Source organism: Bufo gargarizans, chromosome 6 (genome assembly GCF_014858855.1).
Source record: "Bufo gargarizans isolate SCDJY-AF-19 chromosome 6, ASM1485885v1, whole genome shotgun sequence".
NCBI lineage: Eukaryota > Metazoa > Chordata > Amphibia > Anura > Bufonidae > Bufo > Bufo gargarizans.
The window spans coordinates 77,006,951-77,022,438 of NC_058085.1; the positions used below are offsets into that span (position 1 = coordinate 77,006,951).

At 42.5% G+C, this 15,488-nt stretch overlaps 1 non-coding gene and 1 pseudogene across 1 annotated transcript; both read left to right on the plus strand.

Moving 5' to 3' along the window:
- The first annotated feature begins 732 nt into the window (after window positions 1–732).
- On the plus strand, window positions 733–918 carry LOC122942800. The gene has a single exon (XR_006390719.1). It is a non-coding gene; the product is annotated as a U2 spliceosomal RNA (small nuclear RNA).
- Window positions 919–5,767: 4,849 nt separating this feature from the next.
- LOC122942860 lies at window positions 5,768–5,909 on the plus strand (annotated as a pseudogene).
- Window positions 5,910–15,488: the final 9,579 nt, after the last annotated feature.

Below are 15,488 nucleotides of genomic sequence, written 5' to 3' on the forward strand. Positions count from 1 at the left end.
TAAGCTCTATAAGTAAGAATGATAAAAGAGAAATTATAAAAGCAGGGAGGAAAGATGAGATTTTATATGATGTGCCATTCTGCAATTCTGCACAAGCTGCCAAAGTATGGACATTTTTAGTTTTTTTTAGGTATCTCAAATAAGCAGAAGGATGCTGTTTGGCTTAGCTTTCATGGGTGTCTCCCGACCAGATCTTTCATGAACACTAGCAGCATAGGAGTGTCAGAGAGATGCCTGAGAGAAGGATGTGGAGGCATAGAGGATCTTAGTCATTTATTTTGGGACTGTTTTTATGTGAAATACGTTTTTAGGATTATAGGTCTATTTATTGCACTTTCTGGATGGAAGACTTTTAGTTACAATTTTTTTTTATTGGTCAAGATTTTAGGATTTTATCTACTCACGCGTTTGCTGGTTACTATTTTCTGTTTTTAAAGAAGTAATGTGGGACATTAGGAATCTGGTGGTTTTTAAACTAATAGTTTTAACTCCAAAAGAATGTTCAAAAAAACATTTTTATCTAGTATTTTTTTTTATATACTTATTAGATAAAAAAAAGAGTTTGATAAATCAAAGCTAAAGAAATCTGGAAAGTGTCCCAATGGAGTAACATCGTGAGTAGGTCTTGATAATTATTTTTATAGTTTCTTTTCTTTTGAGTAGGGTTCCTGTGATGTAAAATAGACATTTTATTTTCTGAGCCATGTTAGAGTGGATTGATTGATAATAGTAATGTCTAGTTACTGAGGAAAAAAATAAAATAAATCTGTTCATATCAGTTTAATATCTGTTACGTCCCCTATCTGGGGACCATATATTAAATGGATTTTTCGAACAGGGAGATGGAAAAAGAGCTTGCTCTGTCCACTCCACACATTGACCTGGTATTGCAGTACCTCCAGGACCGATGCACCCCTTCTAATACAGTATCAAAAAACAGAATGAAATAGATTGCAAGCATCCTTCCTACTTCCAGAAAAGCAAGTGGAAAGTTGTGTGTGTCCTGTCTCCGGAGTCTGCACTTCAGTTTTTCCTCTCTCTGCCCAGTCAGTGCTGTGCTGCTTTCTACGTACCTGCATCTAGTCTGTCAATCTCCTAATGAATGCAGCAGCTGTCGGTTTGTTCAGCAGCAACCAACCCAGCCAGTCTCCTCACACCCCAAATCCAATTATGACTGATGGATTAATTAGCTTATCACCTGAATGAAGTGTTTGGACCTCCACACACCTTGGGTTTGATTGGGCCTATTGTGCACCTGGGATGCTGAGTTGTTCCTAGAAATTGACCCTTTTGTAGCAAGTTGGCTGGATGTAACCATTTTGCTTTTCCATTGCTTTAGTAAATAAAATTTGCCTATGTCTTCTTCTTGTAGATCTTTTGAACTGGATTACTTGGAGGCTAAAAAGTAGTCCAGCACTTCCTATGTATCAGCAGCAGCTGGACCTACCTTCTCTGGACAATGGATGGAACACTGCACGTGTCACAAGAGGCTTGTCAGGTCAGAGGTCAAGTAAGGTCAGGTCACTGGATGACATCACAAGGGCCCTGATGGAACACTCAACAATGGGGCCGTGACATCACAATTAACAATGGATACCTTTTTTTTCCTCTCTACTTCTCCATTCACTCCTCTTATCAGTTTTTCTGCTTGGTGTGCTTTGGCACCATGAATTGCGTGTGAAGAAAAAGCGTGGCCAAAAGTGTCGGGTGGGCGGAGCTATGCAGATGGAGAACACGAAGAGGAGCATGCTGGTGATTCCTGAGTGTAGGACGCACGTTTTCCCTGGTTTGTGAGAGAAAGAAGCCTCCCGGACTGTGTCTGGGACTGGGGCCTGTAGGCTATCGCCTTCACAAGTGTTCTGCATTGGGGACCATCGGCCTGTACGGCGAAACCTTTTCTGGTTATCGCTTCTCAGCCTTTTGGCTGCGATATCTGGCTTGACCGGACTCAGTTGGGAGTTCTGGAAAGAAGGCTATCGATATGGTGACCCAAAGGGCGACTCTACGGTTTGCTGAGTCGGGAGAGACTCGTGTGAAGTATACTTTCCGCAGAGGAAAAGAAAAGAATCGTATGCCTGAAAGACCCCCGTCCTGGACTTTTCTACCTTACTCTGGAGTCATCTGGTGCCTGCGACCAAGTTGTTGAGATGGTACGTGCTTATGGTGACAAAGAGGACTTGCAAGGTTTGCACTTATCTTTTCTGTATTCTGCTGAAGATGTCCCAGTGGTGGTTACCATGTATGACCCCCCATGTGACTGATTCCCATATTGGACAGTTTTTGATGCAATATTGCAAGACTGTTAAGCAAGTGCGAAAAGTAATGAATAATATGGGCATATGGACTGGCAAGTACAGATTTCTTGTTACTTTCATAGAAGATACCTCTTTTGTTGGTGGCTTACACCGCCCTCCTGCTAACTTTCATATTGGGCGAAAACATGGATTTCTGGTTTATACTGGGATGCCCTATTATTGCAGGAAATATTAATGCTATGGACACACACAAGACTCTTGTAATGAGAGTCCACCTGCCAAAAGTGCGTCCAGCAGGGTCACGCGGCTGCGGACTGTCATGGGGAAATCCTCTGTAACCTATGCAAAGAGAAAGGACACACCTTTAAGTCTTGTCCTAACCACTCCTGTGGTGTCAGGGGGGGGGGGGGGCGAAAAAGCCTTCTGATGCCGAAAAGATAGAGGTTGCCGGGACATCAACTACAGAGAGCGTTATGACTGGCGCTCCTGTGGGGAAAAGCTCTGCCACCAAGTCAGCTGGTACACCTGCAGCGCCAAAGCCTGTTCCTGCTAAAAAGCCTCCGGAAAAAGTGGTGCCTCTTATTCGATCTGGGGACCCCATAGAAGCTGGGGCCTCTGGGTTTAAAATGAGTGGTGAGGATGCCATGGAACTGGAAGATCAGTGAAAGAGGAAGCAGAGTGAGGAGGAGGGGGAAACACCCAGACTACAAGTCAAAAGGAGTGGACGGGTGAGTGCTGATGAGAGTGACTCCCAGTTGTCTCGACAAGAGATACCTTTGTCAGACCCCAGGAATATTAAACAGTATGAATCACCTACTGATATTATTGGGTCTCTCTCTGAAAGCGACGGATGACACAGAATGTGATCATCTCCTCTTTGAATGTGAGGAGTCTAAAGGGCCCAGAGAAAAGGGCTGCTTTATTTGATTACTTATTTAACCTCAGTTTGTGTTATTCGACTCTCAGATCTGACTGGACTCATGGACCATCCGTCTGGTCAGGAGACAACTAGAGAAAATCCTCAGGTATCGGGATATTATTTAAAAATCAGAACTATGAAATTGTTTCCTTTGATGACATTGTTCCTGGTAGAGCATTGTTGCTTAATGTCAAAATAATATAGAGTTTAGGCTTCTAAACATATATGCTTCTCCTGAGAAAGAAGAAAGAGAGGATTTCTTTAATAAAATACAATGTTACTTACCTGGTTCTTCACCGTTGATCATCGCTTGGGACTTTAACTGTGTGCTGCCAGGAGAGGTAAGATTGGGTAGCTTAACTGCCAGAAATGACAAGACGGAGAAGCAGTTAAAAGATCTGATCATAGACTTTAATATGAAAGACGTATGGGAAATTGCTCATGGTGATGATCCAGGATATACCTGGGAGAATACTTTATACAAATCCAGAATTGATTTCATTTTTGTTTCCAATATTGTGCAGTTTGAAAATGTAAAACTAAAGTCAAATATAGGGTCAAATATAGGGTAATTGAGGTAATTGAGGTAATAAAGAGCTTTTCTAATAACAAATCGCCAGGTTCAGATGGGCTCCCGATAGAGTTCTATAGAGTGTTTTATGAGACTTTCAAAGAAGATCTATATATGATCTTCAAAGAAGCTTTCTCGTGTGATCTGTTGCCTACGTCATGGAGAAGTGGGATTGTGTCTTTGATCCCAAAAAAAGGTGACCTAGAGAAACTGGAAAATTGGAGACCGATCACACTACTGAACTCAGACTATAAAATTCAAGCAAAAATAATTGTCAATCATTTAAAGCCTGTACTCCATAAAATTATTAATATGGACCAAGTGTGTGGCGTGCCAGGAGTGTAAGTGAGCTCTTAAATGCTATCAGGGATATTATCTGGTACCACCAAGATAGAGGTCAGAACTTAGCAATACTGTCTCTAGATTTCCAGAAGGCATTCGACCGGGATATCGCATACATACTTGTGGATGGTTCTAAGAGAAATGGGGTTACCTGAACCGCTCATTCAAAAAATCCTTCTCCAATAAAAAAGGTTCTTTCAGTAAAATATTAGTTAATAGGGCTCTGTCAGATAATGTTTTTCTGAAATCCGGTGTCAAACAAGGTTGCCCCTTGTCTCCTATATTATTCATATGCACGATCGAGCCATTGCTAGCCTCCTTGCGTACAGATAAAGTAGTGAAGGGTGTTCCAGTTCCAGGTAGTAAAGGTATTATGTTCAAAGCCTGTGGCTATATGGACGACATTACGATTTTTTTGTGAAGACACTAGGTCTTTTGAAAGAGCAATTAGAGTTTGAGTTTTTTTGTAAAGCTTCGGCCTTTAGGCTAAACCTGTCTAAATGTGACTGTTTTTGTATTGGTAAGTGGGTAGAGATTAGAGTGTCAAATTTAAAGATACAAGATGACAAAATCAAAGTACTAGGTGTAATTTTAGATCAGAACAAATGAGGGTAAGTTGGGATATAGTTAAGGAGAAAGTGCAAAAAAAGATAAACTTCTGGTCAATGAGGAAACTTACCTTGGAGGGTAAAGTGCTGATCATTAAGTGTGTGCTGATTCCTATTCTGTTCTATTTAAGTGCAGTTTTTCCTCCTAATGATTTGGTATGCAAACAAATACAAAGAAAGTTGTTTGATTTTATTTGGAGTTCAAAAGCAGAGAAATTGAAAAGAGAGCTTATGTATAAATCTGCTAAACATGGTGGTAAACAAGTACCAAACATACAAAGATTCTTATATCTTATATTTTTTAGTATGTGTATCAGGGGGATCCATCTAAATAATAAATGGTCTTATTTTCTGAGGTATTCGGCTGGCCATGTATTCCGGAGAAGAAGATGGCTTCATATTCTCCTCACTACACCCAAAAAAATTACCACCCAAACAGTATGTAATCTTGGAGAAATGCATTAATATGTATGGTCTTGTTAACTTGGATATCTTGGTGTTAAAAGATCTATGGAAATTGTTGGGGGTTTTAGGGAGAGATGAGCAAGTGTGTTCTATACAAAATTTTCTACCAATAGGTGTTTACAAATATGGAGGAAGGTAAATGAAACATATTTGTTTAATGAACATAAAGATTTATCTTGGATGATAACACATGAATGTCTCCCTGTTAGATCTTTCCAATATAGGAGAGGTATAAGTCCAATAGCTACATGTCCAAGAGCAAATTATGGTAATGACGAATCAGTACTGCATGTATTTTGGAATGACATTGGCCCTTTATTAAAGTTTATTTCCGGGCTAAATCGCTTAGCTCACGAGGTTGTGCTGTATGGGAAAAATAATAATCTGGTAAAAGAGAAAGAAAGAGTTTTGTGGATCTTAGTTAATTGTGCCAAAAGTGTGTTGTGGAAAGTAAGAAATATTCTTTGTTTTCAAAAAAGATTGCATTGATGTAAAAAATTGTGTTTAATTATTTCTAAGTGAGATATATATGTATTATTTACTGGACAAAAAGAATTGTGGTGAAAAGAAAGCATGTAGTATGTGGAATATTCAACTTTGGAAAATTATTGTTTTGATTTATTTTATCACTGAAGTTTTCTAATAAAAATGAAAACAAATTTTGAACAGGGAGATGGAAAAAGAGCTTGCTCTGTCCACTCCACGCATTGACCTGGTATTGCAGTACCTCCAGGACCGGTGCACCCCTTCTAATCCAGTATGAAAAAACAGAATGAAATAGATTGATTGCAAGCATCCTTCCAGCAAGCAAGTGGAAAGTTGTGTGTGTCCTGCCTCAGGAGTCTGCATTTCATCTTCTCCTGTGCTGCTTTCTGCGTACCTGAATCTGGTCTGTCAATCTCCTAATTGCATCAGCTGTCGGTTTGTTCCAGCACCAAGCAACCCAGCCAGCCAGTCTCCTCACACCCCAAATCCAATTGAGACTGTAGGGTCAGTTAATTGGCTTATCACCTGAATAAAGTGTTTGGACCTCCACGCACCTTGGGTTTGATTTGGGCCTGTTGTGCACACCTGGGAAGCCGAGTTGTTCCTGGCAATTGACCCTTTTGTAGCAAGTTGATTGAATGTAACCATTTTACCACTGCACTTTGCCTGTGTCTCCCTCTTGTGGATCTTTTGAACTGGATTACTTGGGAGGCAAAAAAGTGGTCCAGCACTTTCTATGTATCAGCAGTAGCTGGACCTATCTTGTCTGGACAATGGACGGAACACTGCACGTGTCACAAGAGGCTTGTCAGGTCAGAGGTCAAGTAAGGTCAGGTCAGTGGATGACATCACAAGGGCCCTGACGGAACACTCAACAATGGGGCCCTGACATCACAATCAACAATGCATACCCTTTTTTTTTTCTTTCATCCTCCATGACGGCATAACATGAGAGATGACCCGCCTCCAACCAGGTAAGGACAGGAAGTACAAATTAGCCCCTTCTCCAGCTCTTCCTCAGTGTCTTCCTGTCCCTCCAGGTAAGAGATGGATCATCCTCACGGCACATGCTATGAGCCCGTTTCTGTTACAGACAGGCAGAGGCCGTAAGAAGAAAAGAATTGCCTTAAGCACATGAGGGAAGCAGACAGCACCCGTGCCCTAGTTGGGTATTGTGGGACTGAAAAGATGTCAGGATCCCTGCTCCTTACCTCCTGCTGGTGTGTCGGGCATGGAGGTCCATGTGCGACCGGACACTCAGGGAGTCCCTCCGGTCTGTTTAGGAGCTCCGCATTGCGATCCGATAGTTTTGGCTCTCGCAAACAACGCCACCGGAAGTCACGTGCGTTCCAATTGGAACTTCCGCTCTGTGGAACGCACGCGGTGGGGGCGGAGCGGCAAATCGGCACGCTGATCATGGCGTGCCAGATTCGGAGGATGAAGATTCTGAGATCTCTTCCGGGTCTGATTCAGAGTATAAAAACTTATTTTTTTCCTCTGAGGACACAAAGGAGTTAATAAAAGCCATTAGGGCTACTATGGGGCTCTCAGACGAGAAAGTGCAGAGGTCGGTCAAGGACCAAATGTATAGCGGTCTAGAACAAAGGAAAAAGAGGGTATTTCCGGTCCATAAAAACATGATGGAACTAATTAAAAGAGAATGGAAATCTCCAGATAAAAAACTATTTATCCCAAAAACAATGAAACGTCGCCTCCCATTCTGTAAAGAAGACGATGCCCTATTAACAACTTGCCGCAAAGTGGATGTATCTCTATCTAAACTAGTGAAAGAGGCTAATGCTCTCCCATTTGAAGATATAGGGACCTTAAAGGATCCCATGGACAAAAAAAGTCTGGGAAGCTAGCACAGCACTATTCAAGGGTATTCGCCTTCGTCCTCCTCTCTCAAAGGATTCGATCCTCCCCAGACCGCCTCCTCTGTAAGGTTAAATGACCGGCATATAGTGAAGTACCCTCTTAGTTGTTTAACCCCTTAAGGACCAGGCTCATTTTCACCTTAAGGACCAGGCCATTTTTTGCAAATCTGACCAGTGTCACTTTAAGTGTTCATAACTTTAAAACGCTTTGACTTACCCAGGCCGTTCTGAGAATGTTTTTCGTCACATATTGTACTTCATGACACTGCTAAAATTGGGCCCAAAAAGTTAATTTTTTTGCATAAAAAAATAACATTTTTACCAAAGATTTTGAAAAATTAGCAAATTTCAAAGTTTCAGTTTCTCTACTTCTGTAATACATAGTAATACCCCCAAAAATTGTGATGACTTTACATTCCCCATATGTCTACTTCATGTTTGTAGCATTTTGGGAATGATATTTTATTTTTGGGGATGTTACAAGGCTTAGAAGTTTAGAAGCAAATTTAGAAATTTTTCAGAAATCTTCAAAATCCCACTTTTTATGGACCAGTTCAGGTTTGAAGTCATATTGTGAGGCTTAGATAATAGAAACCTCCCAAAAATGACCCCATTCTAGAAACTACACCCCTCAAGGTATTCAAAACTGTTTTTTAAAACTTTATTAACCCTTTAGGTGTTCCACAAGAGTTAATGGCAGATGGAGAAACAATTTTGAAATATCTATTTTTTAGAAAATTTTCCAATATAATCAATTTTTTCCAGGAGTAAAACAAGGGTTAACTGCCAAACAACACTCAAAATGGGTTGCCCTGATTCTGTAGTTTGCAGAAACACCCCATATGTGGTCGTAAACTGCTATTTGGCTAAACGGCAGGACATAGAAGAAGGGGAACGTCATATGGTTTTTGGAAGGCAGATTTTGCTGGACTGGTTTATTTACACCATGTACCCTTTCAAGCCCCCTGATGCACCCCTAGAGTAGAAACTCCATAGAAATGACCCCATCTAGGAAACTACGGGATAAGGTGGTTGTTGTTTTGGGACTATTTTTGGGGTAAATTGGATTTTTGGTTGCTCTATATTACTCTTTTTTGAGGCAATGTAAGAAAAAAATTAAATTCTAAAATTGTTTCTACATTTGCTATTTAGTTTTGTGGAACACCTAAAGGGTTAACATAGTTTGTAAAGTAACTTTTGGATACCTTGAGGGGTGTAGTTTCTTAGATGGGGTCACTTTTTTGGAGTTTCTAGTCTAGGCTACATCAGGGGGGCTTCTGATGGGACATGGTGTAAAAAAAAAACTGTCCATCAAAATCTGCCTTCCAGAAACCGTATGGAGTTCCCTTCATTCTATGCCCTGCCGTGCGGCTATATAGCCATTTAGGACCACATATGGGGTGTTTATGCAAACTACAGAATCAGGGCAATAAATATTTAGTTTTGTTTGGCTGTTAACCCTTGCTTTATTTTCCGGCAAAATGGATTCAAATTGAAATTTTGCTTAAAAATTGGTGTTTTGGCACAGTTTTTATTTTATATTTTTAACACCGTTCATCCGAGGCGTTTGGTCAAAAGTTATTTTTATAGCGACGACTTTAAGCATGCGACGATGCCCAATATGTATGGCTCTCAGACTTTGGAGACACTAAGCAGGCATCCTAAAACTGCGGCCCTCCAGATGTTGTAAAACTACAATTCCCACCATGCCCTGCTGATGGCTGTAGTTGTCTGGGCATGCTGGGAGTTATAGTTTTACAACATCTGGAGGGCCGCAGTTTGAGGATGCCTGCACTAAAACTAATATTTTTTGGGGAAAGAAAAATTGTTTCCGTGTCTCCAAAGTCTGAGAGCCATAGTGTTTTATGTTCTCTAGTGGACTGTTGGGGATTATAAAAATTTAGTACTCCATGGAAGTGTGATACTCCCTGAAGCAATCGATAATGCAGAGGCCCGGATGATTAGGGCACGTGTCACATTGAGTAGTGGTGTCCTTCCGTATCCCCCTCTTGTGACACACTCTGCACTTTTTGGGGGTTTGTCCCTTCTTTCCAGTATGGGGGACCACACCTGAAAAGTGTTGGCCAGGGACGATCCGGGCGCCTCCAGTTCCCGAGGTACTCCGGCCTGCTCTTTCCCGGTCCGAAAAGATCAGGTCCTTGAGGACTGCCTCATACAATTGGAGGAATGTCCCTGTGCTGCCAGCCATTCGGGATAGTACAAAAGAGTTGTACATGGCAACCTGCATCAAGTAGACCGCAACTTTTTTGTACCATGCCCGGGTTTTGCGCATAGCGTTATATGGTGGGAGGACTTGATCAGAGAGATCAACTCCTCCCATATACCAATTGTAGTCGACGATACAATCGGGCTTGAGGACCGTTGCCGTGGTACCTCGCACAGAGACTGGGGTGGTGCTGTTACCGTGGATTGTGGACAGCATAAGGACATCCCTCTTGTCCTTATACCTGACCAGCAACAGGTTTCCAGTGATAAGTGCACGGGTCTTACCCCTGGGGATAGGTACCTGGAGGGGGTAGGCAGGGAGGCCGCGTTGATTTTTCCGCACTGTCCCACAAGCAAACGTGGATCTGGCGGCAAGGGACCTGAACAAGGGAATGCTGGTATAAAAGTTATCCACGTACAAGTGGTAACCATTATCCAGCAGTGGGTACATAAGGTCCCACACGACTTTCCCGCTAACACCCAGAGTGGAGGGACATTCTGGGGGTTAAATACGGGAATCTCGCCCCTCGTACACACAAAATTTGTAAGTGTACCCTGAGGTACTCTCACAAATTTTGTATAGCTTCACGCCATACCTCGCCTGCTTTGTGGGACTATATTGGCGGAAACTGAGTCTCCCCTTGAACGCAACGAGAGACTCATCTGAAATGTGGCCCCAAAGTGATCGATGACCGGCCGTATCTTATACAGCCGGTCATAGGCAGGATCACCTCGGGGTGGACATGCTGCATTATCGGAATAATGCAGACATTTCCGGATGGCCTCAAACCGGGAGCGTGTCATGACCATACTGTACAGTGGGGTCTGGTACAGGACGTCCCCACTCCAGTATTGCCTGACACTGGGTTTTTGGACTAGACCCATATGCAGCACGAGGCCCCAAAATGTCCTCATTTCGGCTGCACTGACCGGCGTCCAGCCACCGGGTCTAGCCAAAACTGAGCCTGGGTTTTGAGCGACGAACTGTTGGGCGTACAGATTCGTCTGCTCCACCATCAAATTCACCAGTGGGTTACTGAAAAAAAAACTAAAATAGTCTATTTCAGTAAACCCCACTGTGGGAATCTGGATTCCAGGATTGCCAGCGAAATCCGGAATCTCAGGCTCAAAGTCCACTGGGGGACACCAACTAAGTTTATCGGCAGGGGGCTCCGGTGGACTTATTTGGTGGGCCGGGAAACCAGTACGAACCCCAGGGCGGCTCGTACTAGGGTGGGCCACAGGATCCCTAGCATGTGGGGCCCCTGGCTCCGCCTGGGCGTGTCTGGAGGGGTCTGGGTTAGGGTTAGATGGATAGATGGAAGTTTGGAATAAAAGTACTTTTTCTTTTTTTTTTTCCTAACTTACTTTTCCCTTCTTTCCCTGCCTAACGGACGATGCTGCATGGTCAGGGTGCTGGACAGGAAGAGGAGGGGAGAGGGGAGAGAGGAGCGCAGGAAGTTTGAATCTCGCGCCTCTCTCCCCTGCACCAATCAGCACCCTGGACAGCAGGCATCAGCACCAGGGCCAGCACCCCCTCTCCAAGTCCTCGGACTGCGATTGGTAGTGTATAATTACGCCACCGATCGCAGTCTTTTTCCGGTTCATCGGGTCACAGGACACCCGAATGGACCGGAAACGCAGAAAACCGCAGGTCTGAATTGACCTGCGGTTTTCTGCGATCGCCGATACGGGGGGGTTAAATGACCCCCCCTGCGTTGTTACGGGATGCCGGCTGAATGATTTCAGCCGGCGTCCCGTTCCGATTAACCCCCATGGCGCCGGAATCCCGATTTTAAGTCAGGACGTACCGGTACGTCCTGTGTCCTTAAGGACTCGGGAAATAGGGCGTACCGGTACGTCCTGTGTCCATAAGGGGTTAAAAAAAAAACAGTTTTTTTCTACTCACAAACAAGGGTAGATAACAGGCATATCACAATAGTAAAATCAGTTCAGATTCCTGCCCGACCCGGGTTTCGCTCTCTGGCTTCCTCAGGGGCGACAACTGCGCATGTCCACAGTATGGCCCTTTAAATAGCCCAAACTCCCATTTCCATGCTATGGGAGTCATAATCCAATCAGGTCACATTAAAACATATAATAAAGTACAATACTTGCTTGTATATACTTAATAGAAAAATTATCTTACAACAGGCAACATAAATTCAAGAAAAAGTGTTTTCCATATATCACCCATTATCAAATATACCTGACAGGAAAATCAGTTAGATAATGAAAATCTTTCATTTAAAGACTATGTTTTCCACTCTCATTTTGCCGCAGCCTTATATATGAACCTCATTAGTGTGTTCTACTCTCCTTTTCATCTCGACCACATTTGCATATTTCCCACATTCTTTATTTCTTCCTCCTTATACAGCCTTTAATTCACATTCTCAGAAGACCTTTCAATTTGTAATTTTCTTATCCATTCGTCATACAATCACCTCCTTCCCTCTCCACCCACTACTGGTCACGTTACTCAGCCCCTCCTCTTTCCCATTCATGAAATTCATGTCACATGACTCAACCATCCAATCAGCAGTCACTACTTATGACGCTCCTCAGAAGGTCCTCAACACAAGGTAAGAATCTTCCTAGGTTAATCCCCCATGGGAACAGTCCTTGTTCTATCTTTTACACTAGACACGGCTTAAGATCAAACTCTATGTTCAGGCCGCTCGGTTGCAGGGTCCCTAGTTGGTAAATCCATTGTACTTCTTTCCGATTTATTTGTAGCAGCGAATCACCACCTCGCCAGTGTGGTTTAACCACTTCCACCCCAGAAAACTTCAAGCCCCGTGGATTCTTATAATGCATGAGCTTGAAGTGAGCTGACACACTGTGACTCATCAAACCTCTCTTTATGTTCCCTATATGCTCCTGGATCCTCACTTTCAGCTTCCTCACTGTCCTGCCAACGTATTGGAGTCCACAAGGGCACTCCAATACGTATATTACACCCTCATTTTCACAAGAGCAGTTTCCCTTTATCCGAAACTCCCCTCCGTTTTTATTGGATGCAATGCAGTTCAATGATCTCATTCTTTCCTTTGAGTTGCGGTTTTTACACCCGGTATAGAACCCACACCATGTGAACTTCCCTCCCTCCTTACCCCGCTTTTCACCGGCTGGGGGGATGGCACTATGGACCAGCTTAGTTCTAACATTTGGAGCCTTTCTAAAAATAAATGATGGGTTCTCAGGAATAGCCTTCCCTAATATTGGGTCATTTTTGAGTGTTCCCCAGTTCTTTCTGACTGCTTTCTTAATGGTATCCGACATTAAGCAATATCTTGTTGTGAAAGAGAACCTGTAGTCCTTCTCATTCTTTTTTTCCTTTTCACACCCCTTTCTATCTTTTTCTCTTCTTCTACAGTCTGGATGCATGCATCCAGTCTGTCTTCTTCATACCCCCTTTCAAGGAATCGCTCTTTCAACACCTTACACTGTAGTCTATAGTCTTCCACCATAGTACAGTTACGGTCCATTCTTTTAAATTGCCCCTTTGGTATATTTTCAAGCCATGGTTTATAATGGCAGCTCTTCATGTCGAAATACGAGTTGACATCCGTCTCTTTAAAATAGGAGCTGGTTTTAAAGCTACCCTCTTCTATCCTTATACACAGGTCCAAAAAAATTATGGAAACATTGCTGATCTCTCCCACAAATCGCAGGTTCCATTTATTATCACTAAGATGGTGAATAAATGACTCAAATCCCTCCTTCTCTCCTTCCCACACTAGGAGGCAGTCATCGATATATATCTCCTCCAGAGGATTAACCTACCCCTGGAGGTGTCCGCCCCTAGTGTGGGAAGGATGGTGACCTCCTCCCATGCCCCCATAAAGATATTGGCGAAACTGGGGACGAATTTCGCCCCCATCGCCGTGCCAATGCACTGCACATAATAGGAATCCCGGAACCAGAAGTAATTATGTTCAAGGCAATAGGCCAGGCACTTCAGGATAAAGTCCCCCTGTAGCTCACCTATTTTGGGATCTTTTTCAATTCTACTTTTAACCGCTTCCATGCCAAGTTCTTTAGGAATTACTGTATATAGGGATGCCACGTCAACTGTGGCCATCCATGTATTCAGTGTTGGCGGACTCATATTTTTCATCAGCTGTATTACTGCCTCTGTGTCCTTCAAATGTGAGGGGTTTTGTGTTACATATCCCTGTAAGTAGAAATCTATATACTCTGTGATTTTACACGTCCGGGAATTCAACCCCGAAATTATCGGCCTCCCTGGGGGATCGGTAAGGCTTTTATGCACCTTTGGCAGATGATATCTCACTGGCACAATGGGGTGTGGGACAGTCAAATATTTAAACTCCTTTCTATTTAATACTCTTTTTTTGAGGCCATCAGTTAATAACCCATCAATAATTTTTTTATACTCAAAAGTGGGATTGCTTTTTAACATCTTATATGTGGCCTCATCAGATACCAGCCTTAACATTTCACATTCGTATTTTTCTTTGTTCATCACAACCCCCCCCCCCCCCCTCCTTTATTGGCGGGCTTTATTATTAAATCAGGGTTCTGCTCTAGATCTTTTAGTGCCTTCCTTTCACCAAGGGTTAGATTGTGTGAAATCTTACTAGTGTCCATTTCTTTTAGTTCTTTCAATAGACCTGTTTTGAATGCTTCCACACATTCGTTATTACTGTTTTTAGGGAAAAATTATGATTTCTCCTTCAGGTTTGTGTGTACAATCCCCTCCCTTTCCTCTCCCTTTTTGTTTAGTGGGGCCGGGTTATTCATCCAATATTTTGCCATGTTGATCTTTCGAATATACTTGTGTATGTCCAGGAACATCTCAAATTTATTAACTTTCTGACTGGGTGCATATTTCAAACCCTTATTGAGAACCTTCTTTTCATCTTCCGTTAAAGTGTGACTGCTCAGGTTAAAAATCCCTCTTATATTTCCTTGCTCGTCTTTGTTTTTGGGCTTGTTCTTCCCCTTTCCCCATCTTCCTCTGCCAGACTTCTTTTTTGTGGTGTTCTCACAGTTTGTTCTTTTATTTCCCTCTCCCTCTGTACCCCTTTCATGCTCTGGTGGGGAAAATTTTGCTCACCTTGTTGCGTCGACCTTGGTCTCCCTCCTCCATTATTTCCTCTCATACAACTCTCTATATCACTATTCCCCTCATGATTAACCCTTTCTATATTTCCTCTATTTTCATGCTGACTCAGGCCATACCTATCTTGCGGTCTCCATTTTGGTTTTCCATTATATCCTCCTCCTTGATATGGCTGTCTATATTGTTGTCCTCTATAGCCGCTATTCTGTCCATGATTACCATTGTAATATCCTCCATATTTTAGTTGGTATATATGGTCATTACTTCTCTCAACATTATCAAAATTAGGCTGGTATATGTGGTCATGGTCTCTATTTGGATAATATGTGCGGTCATTATTCCTATTGTAATATCCATAATTACGCTGTGGCACATAGTCATTAAACTGATGACTTTTTGCATAATTACTTTTAAAAACTTTTGCCTTCCACCCCCATTCTCTGTGTTCCTAAAACTTTCAGTGTGATATCCTTGATTAGGATTCTTTCCACTGTCGCCATTCACGTGTGCTCCATCCGACACTGTCTGTTCTGTGTTTTTGTTCTTATTTTTCCATTTGTAATCCAGATCTACCTTATAATCATTGCAGATCTTTATATATTTCTTTTGTTTTTTACTCCTTATATCTTTTTCTGCTTTAAGGACTG